The sequence below is a fragment of the Acinonyx jubatus genome, chromosome A2 (assembly GCF_027475565.1).
Source record: "Acinonyx jubatus isolate Ajub_Pintada_27869175 chromosome A2, VMU_Ajub_asm_v1.0, whole genome shotgun sequence".
NCBI lineage: Eukaryota > Metazoa > Chordata > Mammalia > Carnivora > Felidae > Acinonyx > Acinonyx jubatus.
Genome location: NC_069383.1, coordinates 39,082,243 through 39,101,511, shown reverse-complemented (window position 1 = coordinate 39,101,511; position 19,269 = coordinate 39,082,243). Strand labels below are relative to the sequence as shown.

Here is a 19,269-nt window from a genome sequence, read left to right as displayed (position 1 = left end):
TTTCTCATAGGACATATTTCACTTAGCATAATACCCTATAGGTCCATCCAGTTTTTACAAATGTCAAGATCTCACTCATCCTTTTTATGGCTGCATAAACTTCTACTGTATGTATGTATGTGTGTACACACACACACACACACACACACACACATACACATACTACATCCTCTTTACCAATGGACACTTGGGTTGCTTCCTTGTTTTGGCTATTTTAAATAATTCTGCAGTCCAGAAATAAACCCACACTCATATCATCAATTAATCTATGATAAAGCAGTAAAGAATACACAATGGGGATAAAACAAGTCTCTTCAACAAATGATGGGAAAATGGTACAGTTACATGCAAAAGAGTAAAACTGGACCGCTTTCTAGCACCATACACAAAAATAAAGTCAAAAAGGATTAAAGACGTAAATGTGAGACCTGAAACCATAAAAATGCTAGAAGAGAACACAGTAGTAATTTCTTTTTGTTCATGGCCTGTAGCAACATTTTTCTAGGTATGTCTCCTAAGACAAGGGAAAACAAGCAAAAATAAACTGTTGGGACTACATCAAAATAAAAGGCTTTTGTACAGTGAAGAAAACCATCAACAAAACTAAAAAGCAACCTATTGATTGGGAGTTGATATTTACACAGGATATATCTGATAAGGGCTTAATATCCAAAATATATAAAGAACTTGTACAACTCAACACACACACAAACAATTTGATTTAAAAATGGGCAGACGACCTGAATACATATTTTTCCAAAAAGACATACAGACAGCAAACAGACCCATGAAAAGATGTTCAACATCACGCATCATCAGGGAAAGGCAAATCAAAACCACAATGAGATATTGCCTTATACCTATCAGAATGACTAAAATCAAAAAGAGAAGAAACAAATGTTGGTGAGAATGTGGAGAAAAAGGAACTCTCATACACTGTTGGTGGCAATGTAAATTGGTATAGTCACTGTGGAAAACAGTATGGAGGTGCCTTAAAAAATTCAAAATAGGGGCGCCTGGGTGGCGCAGTCGGTTAAGCGTCCGACTTCAGCCAGGTCACGATCTCGCGGTCCGTGAGTTCGAGCCCCGCGTCAGGCTCTGGGCTGATGGCTCGGAGCCTGGAGCCTGTTTCTGATTCTGTGTCTCCCTCTCTCTCTGCCCCTCCCCCATTCACGCTCTGTCTCTCTCTGTCCCAAAAATAAATAAACGTTGGAAAAAAAAAAGTATATATATAAAAAATTCAAAATAGAGGGGCGCCTGGGTGGCTCAGTCGGTGAAGCATCCAACTTCGGCTCAGGTCATGATCTCACGGTCTGTGAATTCGAGCCCCGCGTCGGGCTCTGTGCTGACAGTTCAGAGCCTGGAGCCTGCTTCAGATTCTGTGTCTCCCTCTCTCTTTGACCCTCCCCCATTCATGCTCTGTCTCTCTCTGTCTCAAAAATAAATAAACATTAAAAAAATAAAAAAAAATTAAAAATAGAAACACTGTATGATCCCACAATTCCACTCTTGGTACGTACCCAAAGAAAATTAAAACACGAATTCAGAAAGATATATGCACCCCTATGCCTATTACAACTTTACAATAGCCTCTTCGTTTTTGCTGCACAATTAATGTGTTTGATTATAGAAACTTCCGTTACATATGGCATAGACATTGTTTATAGACACTGTTTATAGACCCTGATACCACCTTTCCAACATCTGAAAAGTCTGAATTCTGAAATACATCTGCCTTTCAAGATTTGAGATACAATACTAATATCTTTAAATATCTCCAAAGGTGAATATTTTCCAAGGAGAATAAAGGTAATCAGAGTTATGGGCTTAGTTCTGAGCAGGACAGGCACCCTGATAGATGCTGGAAATACACACAATAAAGATGATTTCTGTCCCCTAGGATCTCATGATCTGGTGGGAAGGATGGATGTTTCAATAAACCATACCTGACATGGTAGACATACAAAGGAGCCAAGTACCCCAAGCAGAGTACTCTGGCCAACCCTTAGGAAAGCTCCACTGAGTGGGTGCATTTGGACTGATTTTAAAAGATACTAAACTTCCCTCTCCTGAGGGAAGATTTTCACTTAAGACAATCCTTTGTCATATTTTTATCTAGAACATTCTCCAAGTCCTCCTTGCCCTCCACTGAACTTCAAATTGAGACAACCCAATATTTTTCAATGAAAAAGTAAAAGCCATATGCCTTACAAAAGATTCAAAACGAGATTCTCTCATTTAAACTCCTCATTCTAGGACAAGTGTTTTCCCTCATTACCAACAATTTTAACTTTAATCATTTCAAAGTAATTTTCCTGTTCAAGCCTTAGCTTTAATCAGAATGCATTTTCAGGTCACTTCATGGCCTCTTCATGATTCTCTCTAGATAACTACAGAATCATGCATAATCATTCTAGTTCCCCCAAGACCCCTTCAGTAAATAGTTAGTTCAACATTTTATGCAAAAATAGATACAAAACAGGCCTCTAGGGATATGTTCAGCTAATTTTCATGAATTAATTTCCCAAGATTAATGTTTATGCACTACTCTCTTTACCACATAATCAAATCACTGGAGTTGAAGTGGTCTAACTCCTTATTTTGCAGCTTGATTAAGCAGGTGATGAAATACTTGAATATCATTTGGATAGTTAGCAACTCATAGTATCCACAATAATCCACAGGAGATGGATGGCATTACTGATATTTCATTATTTACTTGTGCACTCTCTAGTAGCTGATGTCCCACCCACATGCTAGTTTTATGTAGGAGATAAAACAGTTCATATAAATACATGAGGGAAGAGGTGTGGAAGTCTTTATTGTTGTTGACATTGTCTTAAACCATATTTGTATCAAGTGGGAAGGCAGCCAAAGGGATAGACTAGTTTTCCATGGGTAAGAGGATTTGGAACAACAAGGTAAACAGATACCCATTCCCAGGCCTGCTCCTATGGTGGATGCAGCTACTTTACCACCATGGTTATCTCTGTTCACTGGGTGGCTAGTATCCATCTCTCCCCATTTCCTACCTCTCTTTTATTCTCTCTTTCAAAGAGAATGTGAGGAGCTTTACAAAATAAACAACCAGGAACAAAAGAAGATAAATAAAAGTGACTGCTATTAGGGGGAAGGCAGTTGCTGTGGAAAGCCCCACACTTGGTTCTTGGCTATCTGAGAGTCAATGTGAAGAGGAGAACAAGCTAACTCACACAGCTCTTATAGGACAAGAGGAAAGTTTTCCTCTGATTAAATTTCTGCAAACTTTTCTCACATCAGGTCTGTGACAGGACACTCTAAGTATCATAATGGACAGTGTCACTGCAGTAGCTTCCCCCAGGGACCTTACAGGATTCACCTTACAGGAAACTGGGTGAATGTTATTCTGCAAGGGACTAAGGCAATGCAATCTTGTATGTCATCTCAGGATCTAGTTTATTCCAATGATAGGAACTTCTATTATCTAGAAGCCTCGATACATAGCATGCCTTTTAAATAATCTTTTCTAAATATTATGTCCTCAATTGTGTTTTTTTTCTACAGGATCTATTCTGGGCTCAGCCAATTGGATGCCCTCATGTGGAACTCTGAAGTGATGGAGGGAGTGATGCAGAGACACAGAAACATCAGAGTTACTGGCAGAGGGATGAATGCCAGGAAGTATCCAGTGACAGCAACTGCCAAACTCATCACCCTGCTCCTGTGTAAACATAGGGACAGCTTATGTTGAAAACTAGTTTTCATCCCATCCATTCAGTGGACTATTCAATATCCTTCCAATAACATCTTTTCTGCTTAAATGAGGATGAAAAGAAGGAAGTCAGGATGGCTTTGTGATTTTTGTATTTAAGATAACTGGTAAGCTACCATGATAATACTGGTGAAGGAATGTTGATGAGGATATTTGGAATTAAAGTCTAATTCCTAATTCCACAGGTGAGGAAATCAAGGCTCAGAAATATTGCCTACAGGTACCCAGTTAGTTAGGGTGGGATGCAAATCCTAGCCCTGACTCCTAGTTCCAAGCCCTTTTCAACACACCTGTCAGTGAAATGAGGTGTAGAGTCCTGGAAATTGTAAAGGTTGGCAAGGGGCCCTGCATCAGTGCTTCCTAAAACTGCTTTTACCCCAGGGAAAAGTGAGACCTTTCATTTTCTGCAGAGAAAAGCAAACATTGACCATTAAGGTTTGTACACATCCATGCCACTCTGGGAACTGTTGCTGATACGTAGCAGCAGGACATGTTAGGAGCCACTGGGCTGTAAGGAACACTTGTTGACAGTGACAAGAAAGCTGGTGCTTATTACAGCAATGCAGTTATGTCATTGTGCATAAAAGAGCTTGAAAAATGAAGAAATGTGGCAAGATTCTAAAGTATATTCCTATTACTCAATACAACAGATATATAAAAGCCTACTGTGTACAAAGCATAGGACATGGAATTTAAATCTACCAAGATGGGTGAGCCACAGACTCTGGCCTTGAGGAGTTTATAACTTAAGAGGAAAAGGCAGTTGTCACAAGCTTGATCCATGGGATGTGTCTGGCAGACGTGGAGGTTGCAGAAGCTGAGTGTAATCTGGAAATATAGGCCAGTGAAGGATTAGGAAAGAGACTGTTCAAAAATCGAACAGGGGTGCCACCTCTGACTGCAATCTAACAAAAGAAAAGGCAAGAGCAGAGAGCAAGAGAACAGTCAGGAGATTTTTTACAAGAGGGCTGACAAGAGATATGATCGTGTCAAGAGGAAGAGGAAAGAAAGGCTACTTTGAGAATGAAATTGCAATTTCATAGCACAGTAGACACAGCCCTTCATAAATGTACCTCTGCTTTATCTCTTGGCACTTAACGTGTACCTGGATCTTTTTTAACACCTCTTTAAAAAGGCCTTCGTCTCTCACATCTCTGTACCTTTGCACATACTACTTTTTCCTACTTTCTGAAAGGCTTTCTTCTGCTCTTTACCTACATCAATCTCCTTCATCTAACTTTCATGTCACTTTCTCCAGGATGCGGAAGGCTTCCACTTTTTCCTCCCAGCCTTGGCAACCGGTACTTAGTTAATGGCAACTAATAATTATCATACTGTCCATTGATAATCTATTTTGTTATGTTTCTTTTACTAGGTATGAGCTTTTTGAAGTGGCACTGTCTCGTGTTCTAAATCCATGGCATGAAAACAGAAATAAGCTTAATATATACGGATTATAGAAGTGAAACGAGACACAATGTGGATTCAGATCGGATATGATTTGGCAACTGATTGGACATGGGGGCTGAGAAAAGAAGGGATCGTGGAGCTGACTGCTTTCTCTCCTGCCTGGAAAGATAGTAATTCCTTTAATAGCAGAGGGATCATGGCAGAAGGAGCAGATTTGAGAAACAATGAGTTCACTTTTGTATTATTCAATCTGAGATTGCTATTGAATGTCACAGGGACACATACTGCGTGCAATTGACAAGTCTCTGTGAGAGTTCAGCCAAGTGTGTGAAGCAGAACATAGAGATCTAGGAATCATCATCAGGCTGTACTTGTGGGAATTAAAGTGCTCTCCTAGAGAAGAATTAGAAAGTAAAAGTGCTCAGGACAGACACCTGAGGGAATACAGCAATTCAAAGATAATGCTAGAAGGCTATCAGCTGATATGTAAAAATAAACTTCCTTGAGCAGTAACACACGTACCCCTAGACCAGAGCTTGTGAGATTTCGGTGCAGTTAGAGTCCTATGCTCAGCTGTAAAAAGGTGAGCATTGCTATTAGGCATGAGAGAACAGAGCAAAGCTTAGGAGAGGAAATAGTTGTAAATCACCTTTAAAACTGCAGCTCTTAGTTCTCCTTCCTGAGCCTAGAGAACCTATAGAGATACAGACAAAACCTATTACAATTTCTATATTCCAAATTGATATTTGCTCAATTAAGTAATTCTAAATCGTATCTTTTTTCTTCACATTTATGCATCTATGCCTGGGAAAAGGTTGATAACTTCAACAGCCTAAGGAAAATTTAACAGAGACAAATTAATTTTTTCCAGTGCAAAGTTACAAATTATCTAGAGATTATCCACTGCTATGGATTATACATGACTTGACTCCACTGACTCAGATAATTGAACACTGATGCTAATTAGCAAAATTTTTTTATAAAACAATTTTGATAGTGCGGTAAGCTGATATTTACTACTAAAACTCCTGATGCTTTATAAATCCATGGATAATATTAAATTGTCAGGACCTCAACCTGAAGAGTGAGGAGGGCTTAGGCCTTATGGTCACACTGCTGGGTAGAACACTTATTGCCCTATGGAGAGGAAGAGAGGCTTGGCTAATGATGAATGTTCAACAGATTTGGCACTCTTGTCCTCATGCATGCCATGTGCCACCCTCCCACTGTTAGGAAACTGTCATCAGTCATTTCCTCTAACAAACTGGAGAGGAATAAGGTATGCACAAAGCACCAGAAGTAGATACTGCCCTTGGATGAAATCTCTTCATGAAAATTCCTGGCCATATTTAGCCCACTGCATCTAGTACTAACTGACATTGGAAACTATGGTTCCAATTAGCTTTCCGTTTCCTTTAAGTGTTTTTCTTTTCCTGTTGGCTTTTCTGTGTCTTCCGTAACCTGAAAAGACAACTGCTTCATTACTTCAAAGAAATTTTAACTCAAGGGGGTGGGGGTGGGGGACTGATCAACCCAAACTTATTCTTTAGTCTGAGACTCACAAGAGATGGTCTCTAATCATCAATAACACTGATAATTCAGCATCACACTGCCCCTGTTCCTGGAATATCATGATGTACATATGGTCCAAGGAAGAAGAGTGGGGAGCCATCAGGAAGCAGCGTGTAGAGAGCAGAAGCTTTGGGGTCAGAAAACCATATAGGGATTTAGACTCAGAAAAATTAATAGCTATATCATCTCTGGTAAGTTGACTTCTTTCAGTCTTTTCTCATTGTCGAAATGGGAACAAGAGTATCAGCTCTGCAAGGTTGCCATGAGAATTAAGGGGTGTAAAGTCTGCACTAATATAGCACAGAGCCCTGCTGCGCATTAACTGCTATGATAGCCCCATAGTAAGTCAGGTACAGATGATGCCTGAGGTGTAATACATTAATAACAGGAGTTAAGAAAATGAGGTATTGAAAATAGCTACGATACATTATATCCCATTGTTAACTGTTAATGGTGTCCAATTAGGAGTAATGCCTTTGAGAAAAAAAATCTGTTCAGTTAGCTTGTGATACTGATTTATAAGCATAGAAATGATTGTAAGAAGTCTTGTCCTAATAAATTTTCTGCCTAGGAATTCTATCTCCAACAGCAATAAAACATGGCTGTTGTTACGTTTCATTTTTGATGCAGAGCTGAACTTTGAAGGAGTTTTTCTATGTACCAAGATGAGCTCAATAAAAACGAAATCCTTTGGATTAAGGTAACATCCCTAAGAGACCTCTGCCTCTGGTAAAGGCATTTGCAGTAATGAACAACAACAACAAAAAGAATGGAGGACTCTGTGTTGTTTTAAATTACATATCTGACAGATCACAAAGAAATTGCTTTTAGGTAAATGAGCATTATTTTCTTGACTTTCTCCCAGCTCCACAATACCAGTTAAAAGGTCCATTGGAAGTATGAATTTTCTTAGCAAACTAAAGCATTATAAATGGTTCCAGTTCCTGACCACTGACTCATTCCTTAAACCCTGATGGCATCTGTTTTCACTGTTCAACAGAATTGTGTTTTTAAAGATCACTAAAATTTCCAGGGAAGGTCTTCAGTCTCTGTCTTCCCCTGCAATATTCAACCCTGCTGAGCACCCTCTGCTAGAATGGCACCCTAATGACTACCTTACTTCCCTTCTTAGTGCTCCGAAGAAACTGTAAAGTTCTGCTCACTCATCATCGCCCATCTGTTTCCTGAATGTAGGTATTCCCTCAGATTTTTTTAATCCTCTCTTTATATGCTTTCCCTTGGTGAATTCATCCACTGCCATTTCTTCAACTCACACTCTGCCCAAAATCCCTCAAATCTCTATTTATAGCTTGACCATTTACCTCCAGATCTGATTCTCAGTGGTCTGCTACACATCCTCAGGCAGGTATCCTCCTTATCACACAAAGATGAAGTATGCAACATCCAGCTTTTCATCTATTGTCCCAAATGAGGATCTTACCCTGGCTTCTCAATTGGGGGGTCTCCCTCGTGCCCAGCTTTAACTGCAACCTTCAGCCCATAGTTGGAGTTCTGTCTGTGCTTCACCATCTTCTTATCAAATTTGTTTCCAGGTTCTTCTTTGTTTGAATACCTATGTTGATTTCCATTCACACTGCCATCATCAAGGGACAGGTTAAGATTTCTTCTTCCCTGGATGAACTCAGTAACCTTTATGCCAAATTCCCTAATTCCAACCTTGTTTTGCCTCAACTACTATACTCACTGGTACCAGATTAATTTTCTAAAGCTTGGCTTCAATCAGGTCATTCTCTTAAATAACACATTTTAATAGTTCTCACTTCCTACTAAAATAAAAGATATGCAGCCTGGTATTCAAGATCCATCACAATATTATGCCCACTACCGATCTTTCTATTCTTTTTGCTCATGATTCTTTTACCATGTACACTATACAAGTTCCATACAAGTTCTCCAAGTGATTTGAATGCCCACCAAAGCCTGAGCACTACTGCTCTAAGCTACAGTCAAACTGAAATGACCATAATTATTGTTTGGTTACTCTGTATTTATGTCTCTACTCCTGCTGTTCCTTTAAGTATTCATCATCATCTCTGTATCCCCATTCTACCCATCCCTTGACATCCAGTGACATTTTCCATAAGCCTTAATAAAATTACTCCCTTCCATTCCCAAATCTACATGCTTCTCATTACTTTATTTATAATTATATATTATGCCCCATCTGCTCCAGATTACTATAAAGTCCTCCAAGGCAGAATCATGTCTAATTTATCTTTTATTCTTTCAAGAACCCAATGTAACATTTTATCCAAATAGTAGAATGTCAAAAATGGCATTCCCTTAGATAAGACTAGGTTAAGAAGGAGCTACCAGGTGTGTATGGCTGACAAAGGAACCTGTTATTAATTTTTGGCATATATTTCATAATATTATTTAAAATTTAGGTATTTTTAAGATTTTGCACTTTTTGATGTATTCAATGCATATATACATAAATAGTTCTACTTATTTATTTATATAAACAACCAACTTGTGGCACACTGTATTTTTCAAAGATGACCACAAAAATACCTCCCAATTCAAATGCTCTTCTGCAATGTAATCTTTCCACCCCTCTGCTCCTTCAAGAAGTAGAGTCTATTTCTTCATCTGCTTGAATCTGGTTGGGGTGGGTACCTGTGAATGCTTTAATTAATTCTGGGCATAGGACTCAAGTGGCCTGGAAGCTTTTTTTTTCTCACCTCTTGGAAACCAACCATCATGTCACAAGTGTAACTCTGTGAGATCACCATGCCGTGAGAAGCCCAAGCCACACTGAGACACCTGGATCATGAAATGCCATTTGGAAAGAGAAAGAAAGGCCAAAGGACACTGCAGCTCTGTTGGAATTGGATCATCCAGCACTGGCTGTTTCACTGGATACCAAATGAGTCAGATACAAACCATCCAGCTGAGTCCTTCCCAATTTCCTAATACATACAATTGTGAGCAAAATAAAATGGCTGTTTTATATTACTAAATTTTAGTGTGTCATGTTAAACAGCAATTTATAATAGAAACTACTCATTGCCACTTATGAAATGTACAGCTGTGGTCACAGAAGAACAAAATGAAAATGGTATGCTTACAAAGAAGACAGTTATTTTACAAAGAAAACTGGTATGTTTGCCATCTAAGTGCTGCAGAATAAAACCTAATACTGACCAATTTACTAACTTTAATTCTGTCCTTAGCAAAAAGTCAATCAATAAAAAAATATTAAAGATATTTAGTCATATTTTTCAAAGTCAAGCCTCCATACAGAAGTTACAGTAAAGGGTAAATTACACAGTAACCCGAAGACTATTTGAGACACACAGGTTATAAGTAAATGATAGGATAAGTTTGCAAAAATATATTCTGGTATGTCTGTTATTAGTTTATATAAATTATGATGTATCCTAATATTGAAATTCTACATAGCCATTAAAAATAATGATATAACTACAATCATAATAAAAATGTACACAATACATTAAATGAAAGGAGCCAATTATAAAACTGGATGAACAGTACAATCTCATTTTGGGTTATTAAAGACAAGATAGTTATTGGTCCTCTCCTCTCACCCTCCACCCCTACACCGCACTCCCCCCCCCACACACACCACAGTGTTTTTTCCTACAGGACACAAAGTCTGAAAGGATGCACATCAATATGTCATTATCCTTAGTGGTGGCATTATAGGTCATCTCTAAGTGCTTTTAAGGCAGTGGTTCTCAAAGTATGCTCCCCAACTAACAGAATCAGCAACACTTGGGAACTTGTTAGAAATGCAAATTTATAGGCTGGACCTTGGGCTTCCTAATCAGAAACTATGGTGTAGGGTTCAGCATTCTGTCTCCACAGCACTACGAGACAACTGGGATACAAGCTAAAGCTTGAGAACTACAGTCTTACTGTATTTTCTGATTTTTAAATAAGTGAATATGTTTCCTGCATGGCCTAATTTTTAAAAAGTGAGCTTTCTGGACTTCAGTGGAAGATGGCATAATAGGAGAATCCCAAGCTCACCACATCCCTCTGATACACACAGATAACACCTACATCAGTGTAGATAATCCAGAAAACAACCCAGAGACTGGCAGAACAGACTTTCCACAGTTAAATTCAGAGAAGCCACATCGCAGAGGGTAGGTAGGGCTGAGATGCAGCTGGGGGCCAAATGGACTCATGAAACTATACAAAGGAGGGAAGGATACCACAAGCATGGAGAAGGGAGAGGAACAGATCCCACACAGGAACCCCAGATATAGAGGACCTGCAATGGGAAGAAGAATCCCCATAACATCTGACTTTGAAGACCAGAGGGACTTAAACTTTTGAGTTCTTACAATTAGCGGGGCTTATGACCTAGAACTTTAAAAATCAGTGGCTTGACTCTGGGAGAGCAGGAGGTCAATAGGAAAATGAATCCCTGACCTTAAAGAGACAGCATAACAAACAGCCACTATGAGATACACCATAGAAATATCAGTTTGAAAAATGCGTGGAGTATACAGGAGGGAGATATGTTTACTATTCTCAGAGCATGTGCTAGAGGTACAGGGATCTTTGGGAGATTTCTCCAAGAACAAAAGAGTTCATGGGCACCATTTCCCTCTCCTGAGCCCCAGCCTAGAAACACTAACACCTGTAGGAACCACCACAGCACAAGCAATTTCCAGATGGCATGCTAACAGTGTGCCCTGTGACTGCAGTCTCTTGTAGGACTACCCCTTCCAACATGCCTTGGGCGAGTGTCCATCCAAAGCAGCACAAGCCTGGTGGCAGTGTGCAAGCAGCATGGACAGTGGTCAGCACCATCTCAAAGACACTCCTACCCCAGGGAGAGGGGAAAAAAACACATATACCAGTTCAACTCTGGCATCAGCAGTGGATTGGGGGCAGACATCTGGTCTGATTGCAGGCCCCAAACATCAACAAAAGCTTCTCAGGGACAACACAGGGAGAGTATTCTGTAGTTTGGAGCTAATGCAACTCTGGGAAACTGCTGGTTTGATTCAATTCAAGCCCAAGGAAGCCCCAGAATGGCCCACTAACAACAAGAGACCCACAACAAGCAAATAGAGCTATTGCAGATAACTGGACTGAAGGCAAATGTAGAGCAGCCACATAAGTAGGATGTACACAACACAACAGGAGACCTCCCTGAAGAGCCAGATTCTGCTTAACAGCGGATACTGCATGCAGGGCACTACAGGACATCTTCATAATGCCCTTACTTTCAAGAGAAGGAGACTTTCCTAATACACAGAAACAGACACAGGGAGTTAGACAAAATGAGGATACAGAGGAATACATACCAAATGAAAGAACAGGACAAAATTTCAGTAAAAGAGCTAAATGAAATAGAGATAAGATTCGATATCAAGCATATTACTTTAGTAATGGTCATAAAGATACTGGACTTGAGGAAAGAGTGTAGGACCTCAATGAAACCCTTAATAAAGACGTAGAAAACAGAATAAAGAGGAGTAAAGAATGAGCTCAAACTTAATTGACCATCAACATAATATACACTGTATGCAAAAAATGTTACATATAATGCCTAAGGTAACCAAAAGTAAAAAAAAAACAAAACAAAACAAAACAGTAACATACAAAAAACAAGCAGAAAGGAATCTAATTATATCACTCAAAAAAGCTAACAAACCATGAAAGAGAACAAGGGAAGAAAGGATAAGAACTGTAAAAACAGCCACAAAACCAGTAACAAAATGACAGTAAGTACATATCAGTAATTACTTTGAATGTAAATAGACTAAACACTCCAATCAAAAGACATAGGGTAATGGAATGGATTAAAAAAAACAAGACATCTATATGCTGTGTACAAGAAACCAATTTCATAACTAAAGACACATACAGACTAAAAGTGAGGGGATGGAGAAACATTTATCCTGTAAATGGATGTGAAAAGAAAGAGCAGAAATATTCAAATCACATAAAATAGGCTATAAAACAAAGACTGTAACAATAGATATAGAAGGACACTATATAATAATAAAAGGGACAATCCCACAAGAAGTTATTAGAATCATAAATATTCACGCAATCAGTATGGGAGTATCCTAATGTATAAAACAGTTAATAACATATATAAAGGAAATAATTGGCAGTGATACAATAAAGCAGGGGACACTAACACCCCACTTACATCAATGGAGAGATCACCTGAACAGAAAATCAACAAGGAAACAGTGACTTTGATGACATACTGGACCAGATGGATTTAACAGATATATTTACAACATTCCACCCTAAAACAACAGATTACACATTCTTTTCAACTGCATCTGGAACATTCTCCAGAATAGACCACATATTAGGACACAAAACAAGTCTCAACAAATTTAAAAAGATCGAAGTCATACCATGTATCTTTTTGGATTACAACACTATGAAACTAGACATCAACCACAAGAAAAAATCTGGAAAAAGCACAAATACATGGAGGTTAAATAACATGCTAGTAAACAGTAAGTGGGTCAACCAAGAAGTCAAAGAAGAAATAAAAAATTACATGGAAAAAAATGAAAATGAAACACAATTGTACAAAATCTCTGGGATGCAGCAAAGAGATAAAATTATAGCAATACAGGTTTACCTCAAGAAGGAAGAAAAATCTCACAACCTAACCTGACACCTAATGGAGCTAGAAAAAGAAGAGCAAACAAAACTCCAAACCAGCATGATAAAGGAAATAATAAAGATTAGACTAGGAATACATTATATAGAAAAACAATAGAACAGATCAAAGAAACCAGGAACAATTTCTTTGAAAAGATCAAAAGAATTGAGAAACATTTAGCTAGACTCATTAAAAAAAGAAAAAAAAAAAAGGAGAGCAAGGACTCAAAATCACAAATGAAAGAAATAACAACTGACACCACAGAAATACAAACGATTGTAATATGAAAAATTTTATGCCAAAAAAACTGGGCAATGAAAAGAAATGGATAAATTGCTAGAAACATATAACCTTCCTGCTTCCAAAAGTGAAGCAGGAATAGAAAACTTGAATAGACCAACTATCAGCAGTGCAATTTAATCAGTAATCAAAAAACTCCCAGCAAACAAAATCCAGGACCAGCTGGCTTCACAGGTGAATTCTACCAAACATTTAAATAGTTAAAATTTATTCTTCTAAAATTTTTCCAGAAAATAGAAGAGGAAGGAAGCCTTCTAGTTTCATTTTATGAGGCCAGAATTACTATGATACCAAACCAGATAAAGATTCCACAAAAAAAGAGAATCTTAAGCAGGCTCTATGCCCATGCTCCATGATTCCACAACCCTGGGATCATGACCTGAGCTGAAATCAAGAGTCAGATGCTCAACCAACTGAGCCATCCAGGCACCCATAAACTGATTTTTAGATTACAGGGTAAGAGCCTAGGGTCTGTTTCTCATGGGAGCCCTTTTTATTATCATTGTTCAGAGTCTCAAGTCAAAACAGACTAGTTAGTTGTTTCCTTACACCTTGGGTAATTTTTCTGGTTGGCCTTTGATTGAGGCGTCAGACCTTTCAGAGTCCAGGTCTGATGGGGGTCTTTGTCTCAGGTCTCACTTACCCTTTCACACCATGCCACATCTCCCACCCTATGATGCTAGGACCTGATCATCTTTCAAACTGTGACAGCTTCACATCTTGAGTTTCCCTCTCATGGTTTTGTGTCTTCTCTTTCTTTTCTCTACAAAATTTCCCACTCAAAGTCAAAATTAGCATTTTTAAAATGCTTAGGGCAGGGGGAAATTTCTTATTAGTTTAGTCTGCCATATTGATGGACCTTCCATGTTTTCTTTAATGTTATATTGCTCTTGCAATTTATTTTTTAAAATTCAGTTATTAAAAATGGGCTTAGTATAGTATCTCAATTTGAAATCTATGGATTGTTAATTAGAATATTTGCATTTGATTTTAGGAGCTGAAGTCTTATTAAAGTAAATAATAAGATGATTATTTAAGATTTTGTTTTATTTTATTTTTGGTAGACTATTGCTAAGGGTATAAATAGATCTTTATAGGAAGAGTTACAACTCAGAGCAATTTGAACCAGTGTGAAAACAGAAGCAGAAAATTAATTATCACTTATTCCTATGAAAGGCAAGAGATTGCATCAGATATGTTCAATACAACTTATGTGATCTCTTTGTTAGTTGCTAGCAATATGAGAATTCATTAGTTTAGCAAAATGGCAGAGAGTAACTAGCACTCTTTTTAAGAAGTAGGACAGAGGAGGCTTGAACACTAGATCTGCCTGTTATTAGCTGTGTGAACTTAGATAAAACTTAACCTAATATTAAAATATCTTCTTTTAGAGTTGTGACAATTAGAAGACAGATATTGCTTAGTAACCATTAGTTACTTTTATTGACTTTGTTATTAATAGCAGATTGGGACTTAGAATAGGGCTAAGAGCAGCATTTCTCAAAATGCAGTCCCTTCACATCAGCATAAGAATCTCCCAGGGTGCTTATTTCAATCTCCATTTTAAACAACCTACTGATGATGCTTCTTCACTTTTGAGCTTGAGATTAACTGGTTAAGTGTGTAAAAATAAAAAAAAAATTATGAGAAAATATAGGTCACATCAAAAGAATTGGAGTTCACTTGAGACAAAGAGGAATGAAAAACAGAGACACCCTATATAAACTATAGGATATATACCAAATTGTCTACTTCTCAAAAGGACAGTTTTGTGGGCTTTAATGTTGAATGATATCCCAGCTCTAAAAAGACACAACAGAAGAAAATCACATCTTTCCAACCACTCTAGTTTGAGACACCATCATCTTTTACCAGCGCTATTGCATTAGCCCCAATTGGTTTCAAATGTCACCTTCTTAGAAAAGCCTTCTATGGCCTCCATATTTAAAAAAGCATCATCTGGTTTCTTGTTCTCTGTTTTGCTAAACCTGTGCTGCTTTTCTCCATAGTACTTATCAATTATCACATATATTCATATGCAAATATTACATATTATAAAATTAATTTCTTCTATATCTATATCCACATGCCAGGCTGTAAAATCATAAAACATGGACTTTGCTTTGTTAACTGTTGTATCCCTAGTGCCTAGAAGACTGCCTAGAACACATGGAGACCTGTCAAGTATTAACTGAATAAATAAATGAAAGGGCTTAAAGAAGGCCTTTATTCTTTGTGGTTTATTAGAGCAGATAGAGGATTCCTGGAGAGAAAAGGAAAATAATCCTGAGAGTGACCAGAGAAGAAGATGCCTCGTGCATGTCGCACAAATCAAACCAATGTCATGAATTTGACGTGGGAAAGAATATCACAGCAAAGGAGAAAAAAAAGGAAGAATTTCTGAGCCTCTGGAACTCTTTGGGAGAAATCAGTTTCTTTTCATAGAAGGTCTAGTCCTTCTGGAATAATAGCAGTAGCAGAGACGCAGGAGAAGCTATAGAGACCCTAGCAAGTAGGAGGTCACGTGCTGGTGATGGATGCTTCTCTTCTGGGTGGACCATTATCTCAATCAGGTGCTAGGTTTCCTACCTGGGATAAGTGTCCCTAATAGAGGAGAATACTGATGCCACAATTTCTGCTGACTGACCCTGGAAGAAAGACACATTGGTAAAAATATAAAACTATTTCCCTACAGACCTGTGAAACTCAGGAATACACAAGGGTTTCTTCCTTTTTTCCAGTTGAAGTTCTTGCCTTTGAAAAAAGAAAAGATCACATACCAATGAATAGCTAGCTAAAAAAAGAGGAATAGACTAGAATTTGTTTTTCTGGATGATGACTAATTTTAAAATAATTGGCTCCTGGCAAGGACAGAGCACAATCTCAAGGAGACCAGGAAGAAAGTATTAGGTAGCCTCACCCACTGGATGAAGATGTTGTAAAAGCAGATAAAATGAAATATAGGAGAACAACAGACGTGATGCAGAAGAAAGAACCATAGTGGAAGATAGAGTTCAGCAAGTCCCCAGGAAAATTAAGGGAAAGGGAAATTAAGTCTACTATTTAGATCCTCAGCTGTCTGTGAATCAGAGCATACGTTCTGACACAAAAGAGTAAATATGACCTCTTGGATATTATTAAGGCTTTGCAAGAAGGTACTCAGGATTGAAAACAGACTGATTGGTGGTTCCTCAAAAAGCCAAAGATAGGATTACCTTGTGATCCAGCTATCATACTCCTAGGTATTTATCCTAAAGAATTGAAAATAGGTATGCATTTGAACAAAGACTTGTTCAGGAATGCTCATTAGAAGCACTATTTGCAATAGCCAAAAATGGAAGCAACCTCAAATCCATCAATGGATGAACAAATAACCAAAATGTGATATATGCATATAATTGAATATTATTCAGATATAAAAAAGGAATGAAGTATTGATACATGAATATGGATGAACCTTAAAAGAGAAGCCAAAAAGCACTGTTCTAAGTGAAAAAAAGTCAGACACAAAAAAGTTATATATTGTTTGGTTTCATTTCTATGAAATATCCAGAATACGTAAATCTAGAAAGACAGAAAGCAGATTTGTCAGTGCCAGGCGCTAGAGGGAGGGAAAAATGGGGAGCAAGTGCTTAAATGAGTATAGGGTTTCCTTCTGGGATGATGAGAATGTTTTGGAACTAGATAGAGGCACAGCACTATAAATGTACAAAATGCCACAAAATTGTTCACTTTAAAGTAAAGGCATGTGAATTTCCTCTCAATAAATAAAAGAATACATACAGTCTCAAAGGTTAAAAAAATTCTTAAAATTTTTAAAGGACAGGGAGGGGAAGGGTGGAGAGAGCAGCAATATGTGATAGAAAAAGATATGCTTACAGGAAAGCCTAAACCTCAGAGTAGCAGCATGATGTAGTGTACTTCACAAGGCCAACCGTGTGGAGACACATTGAAGGAACAGAATTATGAAAGGAAGACACAGACAACCTAGTCAGACAGACCATTAAGATCAATGCTTCCCAATAAAGGAAGCAAAACATAAACAAGATGTATGATGTCTTGCATAAAGGACACATACTGTGGACACTTCAAAGGTTAATAAGGGGAGGTCATTGTCTCCAAAAGCTAACACTAATATGGCTGTGACTTTCTGAAGGCCTTGTGCCATGATGAAGGTGAATATAGGTATCAGGATCATTTGGAGAAAGAAGAACTTGTTTTTCAAAATTGGGAAGAGCAATAAACTTCATCAACATTTGCACTGTCCTTTATTGAATGATCAAAGATGAGGGTGGGGGAAAGATGGGTGAACAAGCACGTGGAAACAAGAGAGGCTCTATAAGTAACAAGACTGGCAAGGAAAGCTGTGTCCCAACTAGTGCCTGAGTGTCAGGCTAAGCAGTTTGGATCTTATTCATTAGTTAATGAGGAGCCATGCAGATTGCTAAGTAGCGAATGACATAAACTGTGCTTTGGGAAAATTAATCTGGCAGGCATGTGTAGGGTTGATAAGACGGTACGGGAGCAGTAAGAAATTGACTCTAATTGTCAGGTATATTACACCTGCATTGAGATAATGGCCATGGGATGAGAGAAAAGGGACAGATAAAACATCTATTAGAAAGGTGATTGAAGTAGAGGACAAAGGGGCTACTCCAAGAATTTGATATTGGAAGACTGGGAGGGTGACTGGGTCAATAGCTAAAAGAGGTAGTAGCATAGGTAATTAGACAGAAAGTGGAAATGGCACTGACATGAGTTCCATTTTACATGTATTACATTTGAAATACTGGAGAAACATGCAAGGGAAGATGCCTAATAGCAATAGAGCTTGAGGGAGATCAGAAGACCAGTAGACATCGAAAAAGGTTTACGGGTTGAAATTTGATTGAAGTTTGTTATGCAGATAGTCAGTGAGCTCTTGGGGAAATGAAATCAGCCAGAAGCAAGTACAAGTTTGCTGCCAGCTAGTTATGCCAAATCAACTTCCATTTCTTTGTGACAAGGTTTCTAGATTATAAATCAGACAAGTGTTCTAGACATAGTATATCTTGATTTTAGCTAAATATTTCACAAGTATTTTGTGATTATGGCCAAAATGGAAACATGTCAGGGGCAACAACAAATAGAGATGGAATCATAATGGACTGAGTAATAATACCTGAAGTACACTGATTATGGCATCAGTACCAACCTAATCAGGGAGCCTAAAAAATATTAACTTTATACTAAAATGCTATTACTTTAAAGAAACGGTATATTTATCTCATTGGATGCTTGAAAGGAAACTCCAAGAGAATTTTAACAAAATGTTTTGTTGGTTTAAAGTACAAAATTATCTCACAAGAATAAGATGGACTTCTTTGTAGTATTTGGAAGGAAACTGCTAAACAAAGCAGGTTGTCTTTGTACAGTGTTTTCACATAAATTTTCTATTTAATACACCATGGCTATTTGTACATGTCATTATATGTTAACCTCTGTTAAAATACTCATTATAAAAAGTGCCTTTCAATATTTTAAGTCATTAGCTATTTTCATTTGAAGAATTTGTTGTTCAGATTCCATGAGAAGGCAGTAGGACCTGGCAATTAAACAC

General features: G+C 37.9%; 1 protein-coding gene and 1 long non-coding RNA gene across 6 annotated transcripts in view; one reads left to right on the top strand and one right to left on the bottom strand.

Moving 5' to 3' along the window:
- Positions 1-9,988, top strand: part of LOC128314741 (uncharacterized) — a 214,449-nt gene extending 204,461 nt beyond the window's left edge. The window contains exons 3-4 of the long non-coding RNA XR_008296718.1: positions 3,544-3,936; positions 5,127-9,988. This is a non-coding gene — a long non-coding RNA (uncharacterized LOC128314741). The remainder of the gene's footprint in view (positions 1-3,543; positions 3,937-5,126) is intronic.
- Positions 1-19,269, bottom strand: part of IMMP2L (inner mitochondrial membrane peptidase subunit 2) — an 873,838-nt gene that overhangs the window by 18,337 nt on the left and 836,232 nt on the right. The window lies entirely within an intron of this gene.